Source organism: Haliaeetus albicilla, chromosome 2, assembly GCF_947461875.1.
Source record: "Haliaeetus albicilla chromosome 2, bHalAlb1.1, whole genome shotgun sequence".
In the NCBI taxonomy this organism is placed as follows: Eukaryota; Metazoa; Chordata; class Aves; order Accipitriformes; family Accipitridae; genus Haliaeetus; species Haliaeetus albicilla.
The window spans coordinates 78130984-78149107 of NC_091484.1; positions in this window are offsets into that span (position 1 = coordinate 78130984).

Sequence of the window (18124 nt, forward strand, 5' to 3'; positions counted from 1 at the left end):
GCATTCATCTACAGAGAGGCAGACTGGAAGGCATGCAAAATGTGTGGGATCTGACTTTGGCTTTGAAGAGAATTCTGTAATTTAAAAAACACTGTAAACTTTACCAAGAAGCTAATCCCCTTCCTTACCCTCTCTCCTCCAGATTGCTTGAACAACATGAATCATTCCACCCTGTACACGTCAAAGAAAGAATTTTTCATGTTAAACATTAATTTTCTTCTTTTTTTTTCCTGGAACAAAATATTATCAAAATCAATTTATTCCCATGTGATATTTCCATATCTTTTCCTGAAAAAGAATATTGCAGATTAAAGCCTCCCAGAGTCTCAACAGCTATCTAGATCCTGACAAAGTTTTGGCACTCGTCCTTGTTTTGTCACTGCTGCTGGTTAAAAAGCACTGATAAAACCAGCCAAACCATTGTCAGACAGCGTTGTAGTGCCCCACTCTGCACCACTGCAAAAGACAAGTCTGTGCTGAAGACATCACTGACTGAAGCTCAAGTTCTTTTTTCGTGCACACCAAATCCTTGAGATGTTCTTCAGGTTGCGGCACTCCATGTTGACTTTCAAACACAGGTATTTTCAAGTGCTGACCCTCCTTTCTTCTCTCTTTTTTTCTTTTGTGGCTGGTGTTTTGTTGTTTACTCAGGGTTGCCTGTTTCTCCTTCCTCTGCCAAAATCCCTCGTCTTCCCACTTCATTGTGTGCATGCATAGCAGTACATTGAAGTAAGACTTATATCGTCTAATGACATTATGGCTCAGGCACATTTGGTCTCCTGAAATCAAACTGTAACATCCATACAGTGTTCAAAGAGTGAAATACTTCAGCAGGGGGATTATTGGGACAGAGCTGGCTTGTCCTAGACACTGTCACCTTTTGAGATGGACCAGTGGGTTGAGCCTGCTGGCAAGGTAACACGGATAGAGGGAGAGCTTTACCTGTCTTACAGAATGATCAGTCATCCCACAGGAAAAAGTAGTTTTGAGGGCTGTGAAGCCCCATTGCTCCCTCTGTCCTGTGGGACTTTCCCACCCCACCGCACAACCATATTGCTTCCCACCTTGTTTCCAGCTCCTCTGTGGCTCCCAACCTGGGTGATAAATGCTTGATAACAGTCATAAGCAGATAACTTTTGGGAGGGCATGAGGAATGGTGTGAAGCCAAGGAGAGGAGATGAAATTATGATTTCAATAAATCACTCTAGAGCCCCCCTGCTCTTTGGAAATTTCTGTACATCCCCAGAAAAATCCACCTAAATCTATTGTGGTTCCTTTTTTTTTTTTTTTTTTTGTCCTGTCTCTTTACCTCCCTTGCAATGACCTCTGTTTCCTTTGGAGTGAATGCATTTTGTACAATGAGTGATATTTTCTCGTCTACCCATCCTTTCCTCATTTTTCAGCCTGCCCTGGAATGCAGGATTAGATGTTGTAATGCAGCATTAGGAGCCATAAAGGTTAATATCCTGCCTTCCAAAGTCACTCTTAGGCTCACAGGCTTTGATAATGAAAGAACCCTGTACCCCTCCCCTACTTTCCCCCTCCTCCCCCCAAAAAAAAAGGATTTAGGAAACAGGTCAGGGTCTTGTCTTGTCAAGGGTGAGAAAGGGGGAGGGAAATAATAATAATGATAAATAAATTAAATAAAGACCAAGCCCTGTCCTGCCATACATAGGAGTCAGGAGCCCTTTTGCATTTGAGACACCCAGCAATTACTAGCTAATCCATTTGGCAAATGCAAGATGGTGCATAGATCAATTCTTCCCAGCCCAGTTTTTTTGTGTGGGGAATGTTTGCTGACTGAATTAAGGAACAAGCAAAGAAAATACCCCCGTTGTTTCCCTCAAGGCTGGACAAAGCCGCTGGCTCCTTGGGCTGTAGGCTCGGGAGATGGAGGCTGCTGAGCCTCTGGACGTCTGCGAAGGCTGGAGGAATAGCAGCGCTTTTGGGGAAAATTCCTGTCTGCACCTGGGTGCTGCGTTGGCCCCCTCCCTGTCAGGGGAAACTAATCCTCTGTGATTTCATCCGTCATTGGCCACGGTTCAAGGCAGGCTTAAGGAGAAGGCGGGGGGAGGAAGGAGACTGGAAAAGAGGAGGGTGGGAAAGCCTGAGATGCCACACTGTTGAAGCCACCTTGCACTGTAACTCAGAGACTTGATTCTGGACTGCTCTGGACCAGCAAGGATAGGTGTTGGCATGGGGAGGTGAGGTTAGTTTTCCTGTTCCTTTGGGATCCTGGGAAAGCTAAGGCTCTCCGAGCACCCCGGAGGGATGTGCGGTCCCATGCTTCCCTGCTGCTGATGGAGCTTGTAGCACCCAAGGGTGGAATGGCTCCTTAGCCTTGTTCTGCTTATTCGTCCTCACTTCTGTAACGGTGCCCTCTCTTAGGACTGAGGACGACAGTTGCTTGTGCCCTTTGGAAAGCAAGATGCTTCATACCCTTGTCTGAGCCAGATGTTGAAATGAAGCAGGTTGAATTTGGAGTTAGCGTGCTGGTCTGAACCATAGGAAATACAGGTCCGAGTTCAGCTTTCTCCTTAAAGTCCATAGTTGTCAAATAGATGCTTTCGGTGTGTTCTTGTTTCCTACCTGTAAAATTGAGAAATTACATATTTCTTTGTCTAAGGAGCTGGTCAGCTGAACCTTGCAGGAAGCCGAAGAGCTGCACAGGCCAGAAAGTAGGAAGGGGAGATGGCTATAGAATAAAAACTCTGCTTCATGATACATCTCAGAAATTGGACACTGACTCTGGTTTTCTCACCCAATCTTTTTTCCCAAGCACCAACCTACAGCTAACTTTTTGGGAAGCTTTTTCAGGCTCTGATGGGAAATTTTAGCCCGAACGTGACAGACTCTTAGGCAGTGTCTGCGTGGAAACCAAAGAGTTTTTCTGCAATGAAATGACATTTTCCCATTTCAAACAAATAATCAAGCAGCCCTTGGAAACCAAGAGGTGTCCCACCAGCAAACTCCTAAACAACCCTATCTGAGTGGCAGACAGGAGAAAGCATTTACGGGTTAGATGAGCAGGATTGTCATGCTCTACTAAGAAGTTTTGATTCTGCCAGGTCAGAAAATTTTAAGAGGAAAATCTACAATAAATGATAATATCTCCAAAGCATAATAATAGTTCAGTCTGCTCTGGTTATTTACTGAGTAATTTCATAAAATAAAAGCAGTCCTTACTCCTGCTCTGGACCAGATAGCCCTTGTGCCTGTTTGGTTATTTGAATTCTAATAATAGTCTCAGAAAGATAGCTCTAAATGATCCACATCTGTCCAAATATGTCCAGTAAAGTGTGGGAAGCGGTGTTTGGAAAAATCTTAAACTGATATTTCAGAATATTTGCTTGTTTCTTTTCTTGGTTACAGCATTTTAGCATGGAGACTATTCCCTGAGATTATAATCAGTAACCTCAACACTCATTTCTAGAGCTGTGTAAGTGATAGATAAATCATCAGATAGATCAATTGACATACTTAAGTGCCTGACGTGTTAGCACTATGTCCCACAGCCTCCCATCTATCCCTGCCCTGGGTTTTTGCAGAATACGTACATACATTTCTCCATGAGAAACAGTCCACAGTAACCCTTAGTTACATGAGTCCTGTCCCAGCAGGCACCAGGACAGTTAGTTTTACACTAAAGGTGGATTGAGTTGGAATATTTGAGAGAGGTTTTTTTTTTTCATTCTCAGATTTCCACAATCCTCATCAGGAATCTACTAGAGGGTCCACTCTGGGTATTAAAAATAAGTTAGCACCCAGCTCAGCAACTTCAGTAAGCTGCAGTGATCTGGTGGGAGTGACAGCATTTCTCCTACCCAGCCATGGGAAGTGCCATAAAAAGTAGGGAGAGTTTGAAATGAAAATCCGTGATTGATGGTGCTCACGAGTGCCATATACCTAGAATTACTCCAGTGTTCATAAACTTAGGACATTCCACTCAACAGCTCAGAGGAAAGGTGTCCCTTTGACACCTTGGCTGTCCTCCAGCTTAAACTCCAGAAAGACCTCACACAGGGCCACAGAGAAGCCAAACGAACATGAAATAACCTGAGCCTGAGGCCATGGCATGTCAAGACCCGAAGGAATGACGGAATGGTTATTAGTCTGGGAGAATTACTTGTTTCCATGAACGTTGTGTACAGTGTACATTTGCGAGTTTGATGCTATTCGTAATGTGAGATTATAGTCCCGTGTTGATGGCTTGGAGACCTTAAACCCTCTGATTAGCCACAGGACTAACAGACCACAGCAACAGCAAAGGAGCTCTCCTCCATCCTCCCCCACTGTGGCTAATTCACTCCTGCTGCAGGGGGACCTGAACTGCAGGCAAAAAACTATGTTGTTTTTTCTTAGTTTGCTCTGCTATTGCTTGTCTACTTGGGTTCCCTGGCAAGGGCACTAGTCAAATCCTGTCAGGGTTACTAATTGGGCTACTAGCAACTAAAAAGTTATTACTTATCTACAGAGAGCAGAAGTTTCCCCCATATACTTCATCTATCTAGGTCCTGGATTTGACATAAGACCTGATGTAGGTTATTGACTGGTTTTCTCCTTGACAATTTACCAGCTCATTTGACAGGGCTACTGAAGACAAGTACAAATAGTTTCAGCTGTGCTGGACCAAAGCAAGTCCTGAAAAGGAAGAAAATAGAATGCACCGTGTTTTGTCTTTGCAGCAAATTTTGCAGTGTTTTTTTTCTGAACATGGCTCATATATTTTAAGGAGACATTTGTGGATCTGGAATTGATTCTCGTAAAACTGCAGCATATAGGGATTTTTAGGAGTGTAAAGAAGATGAGAGGGTATAGTGAATGTATTATAAGAGGTTATAGTGAATGTATTGGGGCGTTAGCAGCACCAGGAGATCTTAGGAAAAGATGACGTTGTGCAGCACATCCTGGAGATGATGGATACAGTTTGTCTGGGATGATTTCAGGGATGGAATGTTTGTATTTAAAGAGAAAGGGTATGGAAAGATCCCGAATGGAGATGGAAAGGAGGGCCAAAATGAAATGTCCAAGAATGTGAGCAGAAATGGCTCATCAGGCACAGCTTCCATCAAGGGCCTCTTCTGCTCCAAACTCCATATATCTTTGCTATTACTGCAATTCCCAAGTGCAGCTAAGTGTATCAGCACACATAGCACAAAGCAATCAAATGAAGTAAGTTACGGCATTCTCTGATCACTTTACGTGGAACTTACCACAAGCCTAGCAGTGTCATTATGGAAAGAGTGAGGTGAAGCCTTTGCTTTCATCCCAATTGGTCCCACGCTTCCCATAAAACGTGGAATTTAAGAACCGAGTCTCAAGAACCAGCTCTAAGTCTAGCTTAGCCTTTCTTTTGGATTTGTCATTTTGCTCCTTTGTTATATTTTTGTTCCAGCCCACTAGACAACCAGAAAGGATCGCCTTTAGTTTTTTTTGCACAGCTCCAGAGGACTGGACCTTGGATAAACTGGCTTGATCACACATGCAGTGCCAGTGAGCTGGGAACCCCGCTGGGGATTCAAGGGTTGGATCTGGGCACCAAGACAGTTCTCTCTAACCTGCTGCATTTGCCTTGGAGAGATGGCTGTGAAGGCAATGCATGGAGTCCAGCAGCTAAATATGTTCTATCATTTCTCTGGATTATCACTGGCTAGAAAATAAAGGTCAGCATTTGCTGTTATCCCATCTGTAGAGCTTCTGAGAAAGGGTCCCAATATTGACATCCAACCTGTACCACCTAAGAAGTTGGATCCACTTGTCTTACGGAAAACTAGTGTAAAATACCCTTTTCCTATTTCTTCTAGATGGCTAGTTTGAGAGCAGTCTATTTTGGCTGCGGTGGTCAAAGGCTCTAGTGTGTTAGCTGTGACTGACGTCAGATGAATTTGTGGTCTCAGCCCATTTCTCAGTGCACTGTGTCATCCTTAGCAGCTGGCACTAATTGTCCGGGTATTCAGCAGAGAAGCCAAACCTTGTGCTGTGTAGGGGGTTAATTAACGGTCTTTGCAAAGGAAGATGCAGTGGTTGGGAAGTGGGAAGAGGTATGATGCTCTGACCCTGATTAAGTGTGGGTTTGTGGATAAAGCCATCTCCATTTCTGAACCTCTAGGAAAACCAAAGCAAACCAAATAAAACAAAGCAAAGATAATCATAGAATCATTTAGGTTGGAAAAGACCCTTAAGATCATCCAGTCCAACCATTAACCTAACACGGCCAAGTCCACCACTAAACCATGTCCCTAAGTGCGGCATCTACCCATCTTTTAAATGCCTCCAGGGATGGTGACTCAACCCCTTCCCTGGGCAGCCTGTTCCAATGCATAATAACCCTTTCAGAGAAGAATTTGTTTCTTAATATCCAATCTAAACCTCCGCTGGTGCAACTTGAGGCCATTTCCTCTCGTCCTATCTCTTGTTACTTGGGAGAAGAGACCAACCCCCACCTCGCTACACCCTCTTTTCAGGTAGCTATAGAGAGCGATAAGGTCTCCCCTCAGCCTCCTTTTCTCCAGACTAAACAGCCCCAGCTCCCTCACCCGCTCCTCATAAGACTTGTGCTCCAGACCCCTCGCCAACTTGGCTGCCCTTCTCTGGACACGCTCCAGCACCTCCATGTCTTTCTTGTAGTGAGGGACCCAAAACTGAACACAGGACTCGAGGTGTGGCCTCACCAGTGCCAAGTACAGGAGGACGATCACTGCCCTGCTCCTGCTGGCCGCACCATTTCTGATACAGGCCAGGATGCTTTTGGTCTTTGGCCCATTGATCCAGCTTATCCAGATCCCTCTGTAGAGCCTTCCTACCTTTGAGCAGATCATCACTCCCACCCAACTTGGTGTCATCCGCAAACTTACTGAGGTACTTGATCCCCTCATGTACATCTTTGATAAAGATATTAAATAGAACTGGCCCCAATACTGAGCCCTGGGGAACACCACTTGTGACTGGCCACCAACCAGATTTAACTCCATTCACCACAACGCTTTGGCCCCAGCCATCCAACTGTTTTTTTACTCAGAGAAGAGTATATCCATCCAAGCCATGAGCAGCCAGTTTCTCCAGGAGAGTGCTGTGGGAAACCGTGGGGAAAGTCAATGCTTTAAAAAAGAAAATAATCTCTGTAAGAAAAATTAGTAGAATGCAGAATTTACCATCAGAATCTGAAAACGCTTCCTGAGATAAGGTGGTCACTAATCCAGAATGATCAGAAACTGAATTTCTGCTTGTCTGTCAGTCCTCAGCTCAACTTGTGTGTTATATTCATTGACGCCCATGGACACTCAGTACTTACTTATGTGAAGCTCAGTGAAGTCAATGAGTGGTTCTCCAGGTATGTCAAAGACCATGGAGGCAGAGAGCCATCTACGGCTTAGGATCCCCAGGCAAGAAGAGCTCCTTGGGTGTGTGCTCCTTAAGGCTTTAAGGGGACCTGAGAATCAACACAAAGAATGGAAAAAGATGTTTATTGTCTTGTGCTGTCTTTTTATACCTACATCAGTGCCTAAGTACCTTTCCTTTCCCCTTGTCCCATCCCCATTTACCGACCAACCCAGATATGTGACAGTTTTGTCACAACTTTGATCATTAACTGGAGCAAGAGGGACCAATGTCTGCTTTTGAAAAGAATTCTCCAAACTGCTCAGGTCACCTAGGAGCCAAAGGGTGATCTGGTGCAAGTCTAAGAGTCCTGGGCCGAATTAAACACTGGTACAGGGAGGATGGAGTGGGGATCTACCCGCCTGGACGTCATGCTGAGAGGTGGCCAGCAGCTCCTGATTCCTTCCTTGAATCTTCCACTGACCTTCCACCCTAACGATGGGGTGGCTGGGGAGAGGTGGAACATAGCTGTTCAAGCCCTGTTTTGGTTCTCAGCCCAGCCTGGGGTAAGTCTTTTGTCATCAGCAAGATTTGCCCTAGATTTCCCCCCCAAAAGAGCTGAGATTAGGTTTTAGCTCCTGCTTCTTTGGATGGGTGATGTAGTTCACAGCTGATACGCTCATGCCAATCCCAGATTGCGGTCAGTTATTAGAGCAACCACAAGATTTAGATGACCTGTCTGCATTGCATTCATCTTGGAGGGCTTTCTACTCCTCAACCTACTGCCTTGTAAAGGCAGAGGCTGGGAACATCTTGTCTTTGGCCCAGATTTTCCCAGGGGCTTTTCCAATGGTTAAATTAGAAGTAAACGTTAGTAATATTCCCGCACATCCATTTATCATTTGGTTTACAATGAAGATGAAGGATTTAGTGCACTGGAGAGATTTTTAGCTTCTCAAACTGGCACCACATCCTTCTGACAAGTCAGTTGTCTTGCCTCAGTTTCCCCAACATGAAAAAAAAGGCATGTGCTGTCATCCTTGTTTTGTAATATCGTCCGTGGCTTTAAAGGTCTTTGCTTTATTGTCCTTAGCAGCTTGCATTGTGTGGCAGAGGGCACAAAGTGCTTTAGCACCTCAGCGCTCCACACTTCATAGTGACAAACACATCTAGCAAGTTGGGCAAGAGCACTAAAATGCCAGCAGTTTAGCTGTTTCCTCTCCCATCCTTTCAGATTTCAGGAATTATTGGTCTGCTGTTAAGCACTTTTATAATAAGCCTGCTCCACTGGTTGCCAAAGGCTTCCAGCCAGTGATTTCCAATGAAAGGAGAGGAGACAGTTTGACTAGGAAGGTCAAAATCAAACCCAGGACTCAGTCCAAAATAGAATCATATCTATTTTGAGAATTTGATTTCTAGTTTTAATTAAGGAAATCTTCGGATCATCAAGCAGCCCTGTGGCTTTGTAGCGAGTACAGGAGGCTCTTGATTCATGGGTTGGAGACCTGACCCCGTCCTCTGTGGCACGGTGGTGGGATGGGGATTCTTTCAGCGAGAAGTCATCTGCACTTCCCGGGGGAGCTGGTTTTATGGGCTGGCTCTGACCACCAGCGGTTGACTGGGAGGACAAGGGTTTCTGGGATGGTGTCAGGAGGGGGAGGTTGACAAGCCCGCTGCGACTTGCACGGGGAGAGGAAAGTGATTTGTCAGAGCTTTAGCAGAAGGGATAGATGATAGGGATCCTTTGTGCAGTTAAATACCAGCCGGGCTTTGCCTCAAAGGGGGAGGTATTCCACTTGGGAGGGAACCCAACGGCATTAGTAACGTCGTATGACATATACACAAATCATCTGCTCCTGGTATGAATGGTCCTGCAACCCTTGACAGCGAGTTGCTGCTGTATTTGGAAACGGCCTTACTCATGCCTCTGGGATGCAAATGATACAACTCCTGGCTCCTCTGTCACCCCGTGTCCTCACGCTGCAGAGGGCCAGAGGCCAGGACCGCGCTGTGCCGCTGCCGTCTGGGGACGGTCTAAGTGACAAGAGGGCACATGGAGCGGCTGGGGATATGACGGTGGAGGGAGGCTGAAGCTCCGCGCTGGGGCTGCTGTGCCTGTGCCAGCTGTGGCTGGGGTGGAGGCATGGGGCAGCCAGATGTTGCTCTGCTCGGGAACACACCCCTCCTTTCCCTCCAGATGTTCCTGCTCACCAGCATGGACAAACCCAGCCCTTACCCTCCGAACGGATCAATATTCCCCGACCCCAATACACAGTTCCCAGGGTCCCTTTGCCAGGGTGGCAATTGGGAAATTAGCTGGGTGGATGTTTTCCTTAATAATTAAGATATATACATATAATAATATGGTCAGGTCTCATATAATGAGCTCAGATTTTTTCCCCCTTATTCTTGCTTTCCAGGGAACGCTGGCAGGTTTGGCTTTGTGCATCATACCACAAAAATCTTACTCCTCCAGAAGAGGGCTAATACACGAAGGAGCTTTCTACCAAGCTGATGTATCACACATGCTTTATATATCAGCTTGGATTTCTTTAGTCCAGACAAAAGGATCAAAGACAGGGAGGGGCAGGGGTTTGGGGGAGCTTTAATTCTTGCAGACGTGGAGAGCAGGGCAGCGTAGCATGGCTAGAAAGGCTCAGGCATAGCCAAATGTAAGAAATGGTATTTATGACCTGTGCTTGGAAATTGCCTCTGAAGCTTGTAGAGCAGTTGGTATCACTTTCAGCTGACACTCCTACAGCTGAAACACATACAGCACAGGCAGGAGCAGGAAATACAAATTATGGACAAAGGTTTGGTGGATGCGGGACCGGGAAATATGTGTTGTGTGGTCCAGGTTGCCTTTTTACAGATTTATGTCATACTGTCTACATGAAGCTGAGGCAGGTATTAATCCCAAGGCTGAAATGCTGCTGGGGATGGGAGTAAATTTAAATGTCTTCAGCTAAACTGTTATTCAAAAGGACACTATTAGAGGCTCTGCCAGAGGTGTCCACCTTTCACCTGGTAAACCTCTGGGATCCTGCCATTCTTCTCCAGCTCTGAGGGTGTCTACAGTCTACTCTTGACTTGGAGAAGTTACCTGTGAAGGAACACCAGTGCTATATATTTAACAGCAATAGAAAGAAGGATGACTGAAGGAGGAGCTACCCAATAGTAGTCATTTAAAATTTATTGCAAGTCCCAAATGTTTGAAGGTTTTTCCAGACATGATTTACAATGTTTTCTATGCTTACTAAATACTTGTTAAGAAACTACACGGTGCCTTGTCTTTGAGTTTTGACTAGGAATCATTAACACCCACTCAGTAGGGTTTCACATACCAAGCCCTGGATTTTAAGCCACTTTAATATATTCAGGAGAGTCTAGGAAAGAACAGACCTGCAGCCTGCTGTCAGCTAAGCTGGTGGCAAATGGACACTATCCTAGAGACACACATGCCCATCTCCTGGAACTGTCCTCCAGTGAGGAAAGTCTTCTGCCTGGTCTCTCAGAAAACCAAAGAAACAGCTTTTTATGGTGAGGTATGGTGTGAAGATGAAAGATTCAGCAACGCACAGAGTTGCCCCCAAGATAGCAATGATGTGACAATGTCAACAGGGTTTGGAACAAGACACTTTATTTCCTTTCAATGAGGTTGACTAGGAACATCCCTCCTACCCACAAAGTGGCCAGTAGGGTCTTAGATTGGAGTCAGTACCTTTGCATATATTTGTATAGCAAAGGGCTATATAGGATGGATGCACTAGCTCACCCCCCATGTTAGCTCAGGCCTCTCTGGAATGTTTTTCCCTGGTTGGTATAGGCACCCCCACCTCCAAAACTGCCACCAAATCGATCAAAACGGATGGCCCAAAGGTGGAAAGCCTGGACTAAGTCATGGCCAGCCTTCAGTGGGGACTTGTCCTGCCATATGCTGAACAGCACTAAAGGACACCCTACAGAAAGTCACAGGGCTGATGGGGGGGCTGTATTGTGGCCTTTGGTGTCAGGATCTATGCATTCCCTGGCTCTGAGAGCAATAGTCTCTTTCCATGCCAAATGGGCACATTCTCCCTTGCTGAGCCACATTTGATCTAGACAGGATAAGAAATGACAGCACATGTCTGGAAAAATCCTGCAGATCTCTTGACCTTTGGGTTGTAGGAATGGCTGCTGGCTTCTGCTGCAGAGCTGCCTCCTCCTCGTCCATCCCCTCACACAACAGATATATAGATATATAGATATATAGATATATATACAGCTTTCGCATGTGCGAGCTTTTACTGATGACATGAGGCTCGCTGGAGCCCAAATGAGACTTGCCAAGTCCAAGAAGACAAAGTCAGACTTGTGTTAGTGGTGTGGAAAGAGGGGCAGGAGGTCCTGCTCCACCTCATCCCCATCAGCCCAACACAGGTTTTACTGTTCCTTGATGATATATTTTCATTGCAGGAATAGCTGGAGAGCGCGGCGCACATTTTTGTTCGCTCTGCCACTGCCTGGGTTGGCAGGAGGTGTTGCTAAGCAGTCATTGTGAGTGTTTGTATACACTCAGCACCAAGTTACAGTGAAAATTTGGGAAAGACCCACCCTGGAGGTGACGTTCTCACCACCATGAGGTGACTCCCAGAGCAGTTTTCCGCTGGTGCGGGGAAATTGTCACTCTTTGCAAACATTGATCTGATTTTTTTAAACCAGTGCCAAAATTTTTGTTGTTCTTATAGCCTACCATACAATGGAAAGCTGCTACGATATCAGCAGGGGTAGTGGGAGCCCTGATTGATTGGAGTAAAAGAGGGAAGGAGCTGTGCTATCGAGTGCTACAACATCATTACACAAATTCATTTACGGCATCACCCAGGGACAGGGAGTGTGCATGGAGTAACTTTATCCCTACCATTTATTTGGACATTGGGAGTGGATGTAAACATAGCACCTCTCTCGGGTGCTTTCAGGATGGAAGAAACCAAACACCCCCAGCTCCCCCAAATCTGACTCAACTGTTGCTTTGCAGGGGTGTCTCACCAGATCATGCAAATCGTAATACCACTGCCTTTAGAGGTTTACTGAGGTCTGAACTGGGAGATGGGAAGGGATTCTTTAAACAGAGGCTTCTGGACCCACGACAGGACTGAGTGTGAGAGCAGTTCAAGGGAAGTCTTAACCAGCGGGAGGCCAGAACAACAGTCCTGGTGCTGTATCCTGATCTTGCTTCAGTGGATTTACAGCTGGTTCCTTTCCTGGAATGAAAAGATTAGAATCGCTGGAGCTGCGTGTGCGTCTTCCAGCAAGGAGAACTAGGTATGCAGCAGCTGTAAAAATAAAGAGCCCTCTCAGACCATCGTAGTAAAAAGGTTTGGAAACCGTTGAAAGTGGGGTGGGGTGGGAAAATCCTCAAATTTCCTACCTTTTTTTTTTTTGTATTCTGAATTTCAGCATGTCAGTTTTGAACTTGGTTTGAAAGAAAAGAAAGAAATTTACATGAAATTGGAGGGAAGCCTTAAGATAAAAAAAAAGGTTTCAAAACTTCCTTGAAAACTCGAAGAAATTCTGTTTGGTTTTGCCTCGTTTGTCCCATTGCCTTTCCCAAAAGCACTGCTGATATTGGAGAGCCCATCTACAAGAAATCAAGGATACAAAGCCTGAGGAGAGGCATTTCAGAGCATCGTGACAAGATTAGACTGTGTGCTTAGTTATGCAGTTAGTTCAGCTTGTATTCATGCTTTGGGACTTCAGGTGAAGACCTATAGGAATCAAGAAGGGAGCTGCAGGTATATACCTGCAGGTGACCAGAGATTTGCCTGTAACACTAAACTTGTGATTTCCACTGAAGTATCAATTACTGAGGGAAACAGAGTAGAAGACAAATAAGAAAAATAGTGGCTTAACTGAGTCTGGCAAAAGATTGTGTTAAGAACTGGAAAAGTGAATCTCATCTGTTTCTCCTGACAAAACTGCACAAAATGGATTGAACAGAATAGCAAATGGCCATTCTGCTTTTCAGTGCATGTTGCTGCAAAACTTCTTATTCGCTTCACTAACCTGGAGATCTCATGAAAGCTGAAGTTTAACACAATGCTTGACTGAAATTAGAGTGGGAAAACCCTCTTTTTGCTCTCTCTTTTCTCTGACCTCACCTGGAGTATGGGACCTGTTCAGAGGAGCTTTCATCTCACAGTGAGGGCATGGGTGAGAGGTTGTGTGGTGAGCCGTAAGACCCTTTTTTCCTTCCCTTTTACCTGGGTCTGGACAACTGGTAACCCAGTACCACCACAGACTTTCCTCCTAGCCCTGACCTGGCTGCAGATCCCCTCTTCTGGCACTCCCATGGGCAGGAGAAGGACAGGCTCTGTCTGGGGCTGTTCACAGCCCATGGTGCAGGTACCATTAGCTCAAGGAATGGGATGGTGCCTCGGTAGCACTGCCAACAATGTAGGTTCGCTCAGGATAACGACACCACTAAGTTCTTTCGATGATGTCAGTCATTAGTAGGGTGCTTTGTCTGGTGGAAGAAGGCTTGATGTTTGTGGATGCGAAAGCCCTCCACCTAACTGCAAATGCTTAATTCCTAGCTTCTGGGTTCTCTCGTCTGTCTCTGATACCAAAGCCAGGCTGGAACTAGAAGGAAAATAGGATGGACTGAAAATGGCTGCTTCCCAGAGACCATTTTATTATGGAAATACACCACTTGCCTATCAATAAGTTAAATCTGTTAATGTCTTTACTCACTGAACTGAAACTGTTAACTGCAAACTTACTGGCTCATTTATCATGTCTAATTTTGGGTCCCTTGATCTTCACCTACTTCTTCATTTGCCTCTAGGTATGCCCCTGAGCTCAGGTGGCCACAGTCTGTCCTTCCAGAAAGGTGCTCATCGGTTCTCAGCCCTGCGAGGCTCCTCTTGGGCAGGAGGGCATTGCATGTTACACATTTGGTTCCTCTTATCTTTGTTCTATTTGTTTTCTGGACACGGAGACTGCTATCCTGGCTCAAACTATAGATCCAGAACTTGTTCTGACTCTCAAGCTGTGGCAAGTGCCTTCTGCTACAGAAAAAAGCACAAAAACCTCCTAATCAACAATTACGGAAAGCTGCCCTTGGAAGGTTTCTTCCTGACTTGTGTTAGCAAGAAATTAGTTTATTCTGAGAGTTTCCCTTCCCTCCCAAAAGTACATGTTAAAATTCCCTATTAATCTTCTTACAAGGTCATTATTGATCAATATATATTTTGAATACTTAAGGACAACACTAGGATTTGCAGAATTATTTGTTGTGTAAAGACTTTTCTTCCCCCTTAATAACTTTTCACAGCCCCTCACAGAATTTGTTGAGCAACCGCTGAGATTAGAGGCTGTTTTGGACTTGGTCCTAGAAAACAAGCCAAGTACGATAAATAAAATAAAACATCTGGAGGTCTAGCCATCAGAATATCATCAGATATCCACTGATTCTGAGGGAATGTTATGTATGAAAGGTAATAATCTCAAGTATTGGGCTTTTCATAAAACATAACTCTCTGAAAGAATGTAGAACGAGACAAAAAATAATGTTGCTCTGAGTTGATTGTCTAGAAAATTTACTATGGAAAATCATGAGCTCTGTAATGAATAGTTGGATCGCTGTAACTAGCATCTGTGCCAATAAAATCTAAACATATATTTAAAAAACAAAGATAACAGAAGTCAATCTTGCTAGGCAGAGATGCAAGGAACAATGCGAAGGGTAAACACTGTTGAAAGGGGAAAAAAGGCAAATAAGGTTCTAATTAGTGGGAGGGACTGAATAGATTACACACAGAAGATAAAAGCAAGGAAACCTAATTGGAAATACAGCAATGTAGTATCAAACAATCCAAAATATGTTATCTAGTACAAACGGGTTTTCAGCCCTTTCCACAGACAAGTGGTGAGTAAAAAGGTTGATGCTCTTGGGGTTGGGAGACAGGAAGCAGAGAGAAGAAAAAATATTAGTCATGACTAAAATGCCCACTTACCAAATTGAGTAACAGGCACATGCAACCCTTCCCCCATGGTGAAGACTGCAATTTCACTCTCAGCCCTCATGGAAGCGCGTGAGCACAGCCCGATATTGAATGTTCAAGGAGTTCATCAAAGACCTGCTGTTCCTTCATGTTTTTCAGTGCTGGTGGAAATAATAGAAACCTAATCAGCCTGACCACTGATGCCATGTCATCCCTCTGCGGTGGCCCATGTAGAAAGAGTACTTCTCTGAATTTGGCCGACCCACTGAAGATACTAACTGTAGTATTTGTAGTGTGGAAGCAGGTAGCATCACTGGGTCCTCTCACTCCCTAGCCAGAAAATGGTGTGGTAGGTGCTTCTTACAGGGCTAAAGTGGTTGGAGAAAGACCTTATGTTCAATCAGGCACGGTGTGTATGAACAGACACCTAATAAAGGGCTTTGATGCTCCTTTTGGGGAGTCAACTCTAAATCCAGATTCTGAGGAAGGACGGACAACTAAAGGAGCAGGAAATCACTCTCCTGAGTTTATGGTGCCTGTGTCTGTCTTACAAGCTGCAGCTGGGGACTGGAACATGATGAAATATGGCCATTTGTTCTCCATGCGCAAGCATCCTGACGAAAAAAACCCCCAAATCAGCAATCCTCAGTGCTGTGTGGAATTGTCCTCCTTGGTGTCCTTGTTGTCAGCATCAGAATTAAATGCACAAGAAAAGTGGCCCATTTTTCCTCAAACTCTTTGTATTTGAAGACAAGGGAAGAGATTAGATCTACAGAAACACTCTGTGGTTAATAGCCTATTGGCTGTTTTCATCACTTTCTGGCTCCATGGGTTATGATTTTCTTGAATTGATGCCCCAGGTTTGACTTTCAATACATTGAGAGTGAGCACTTGTTAGTGCGATGTTGGTTATACGGGGTTTAGCAGTCCCTGTGGGTGAGCTGCCTGGCTGGGTGCCCGAGTCACACAGCAGCGGTTTCTGGTCTTTGAAGTGACATGCACCGCTTTTGCAAGTTGCTTTGTAAAAGGTAGATCACTTTTGCGAATGGCTTTCTGCAGCATTGACTTGGATGCTGGGCATTGCTCAGCAAATTCACCCCTTGCAGAGAACGCAAGGGTGCCTCGCTGCAATTGTATAGATTTGGCTTCTCCCTTTCCAACCAGCAGACTACCAGGCAGTGCCAACTCCTCTAGAATTTAAAACACAGGCATATTTGTGGTCATTCCTACTTCTTATTTTGTAGGGCTTTGCTCAGCAGTACTTGGAACATGTTGGCCTCATAGATTTCTGGCAGAAGACTGTAGTGCTGCGATCCCTTCTATGAATTAAGTGTCTGTCTGTCTGTCTCTCTATCTATCCAGCTGTCAATCTATCTATCTCTGCTCTAAGCAAGCTTAGTTGTGCCTGGGGTGGGAAATCTGCCTTTCCTTCTCAGGGATCAGCATGCAAAGACCCATCCCCTCTCTCAGAAGCAGCTGTCCTGGTTTCTAGATTTTGCTGTTTATTTTAGTAAACTAGACCACGGGACCATCTTTGCTGTTAAGTCCCCTTCAACCTGCTGCCATAGACAGCTTATTTTGCCTCCGGATAGAAGCTGCCTTGCGTTTTTGATCTTTTAAAAAGGAAAATATATTAAAAAAATCAAACTTGGCCTTTTCCTCTGCTGTGCTATTCCTAGCAAAAGTGTCACGAATGCTTTTTGCTTCTTTCCCCCTCTTCCTTTTTTTTCTAAATCTTGATGAGTGAACAGATATAAAAAGAGGACAGTTCTAGCCTTCCCCATGACTAGTGTTTTTAAGGGTCAGTGCATAATTAAAACTTGCTAGCACTGTTCACAGCACCTTTGGTGTTGTAAAGAGATCACGCACCTCTGTTTAACAATGTGCAAATAAATTTTCACAGCCTTGACTGCTTGCCCCATGAACCTGACGGCACTAAGTGACCGGACCACTCCAGTACTGACCAAGAAAGCGAGAGGCCAAAGGTGAAATATGTCTCTAAATAAGGACTGGAAAGATGGCTTCAGAAAATACATGCTGTCTCATCTTAGTATGTGGTAAACTTTTGAGGTTATTGCTAGTGGCCAAATATAAAATGCAGGTCTACCATATGTTCTCTTGATAAATTTTAAGCAGGGGACCATGCTGCGGTTGAGGTTTGCATCTCAGATACGGAGTGATAGAGTAGGAGAAAAATTTGGCACAGCAGCCAAAGGTCCGGAATGGCAGTGCAGACACAAGTGGAAAGTTTTGGGGCAGGACAAAGGTTATGAAGTTAGCAATGGGAGCAGACAGCCGCGGTAGCAAGACTCAAATGCAGCGATTAGAGTGACTCATTCACGCACAGTTGTTCCTCGCAGGAACCGGGATGGGGTTTGTCCCCTCGGGGTTCAGTCTTGCCAAGCTGAGCTTTGCTGGATTACTGATGGGAGCTTGCTTGGGTTGTCAGGCTCCCTGCCAAATCACTGCACGTGTGAGCCTCAGTCTCCTGGGGTAATGGTCTCCCTTTCCTCCCTGCTTCCAAGAAACCTTTCCCATGAAAGCCACACCGTATCACAGGCAAATTCAGGTCAGAGGAGACTGCGGGTCACCTTGTCCAACCTCTTGCTCAAAGCAGGGTCAGAGACAAGGACAACCCACTGCTAGTGAGAGGTTGAGTGAGATGAGGTCTCACCTTAAGCTCAGTGCTTGGGAAAGGGCAATGAACCTTCTTTAGCAACTGACATGAAGGAGAACCTTTCATGAATCAAGCGGGATGGCATTTTGCTTTTCGTCCCCAACCCTATGACGAACAACGATTGCAATCTGGCAGCATGCCTGTT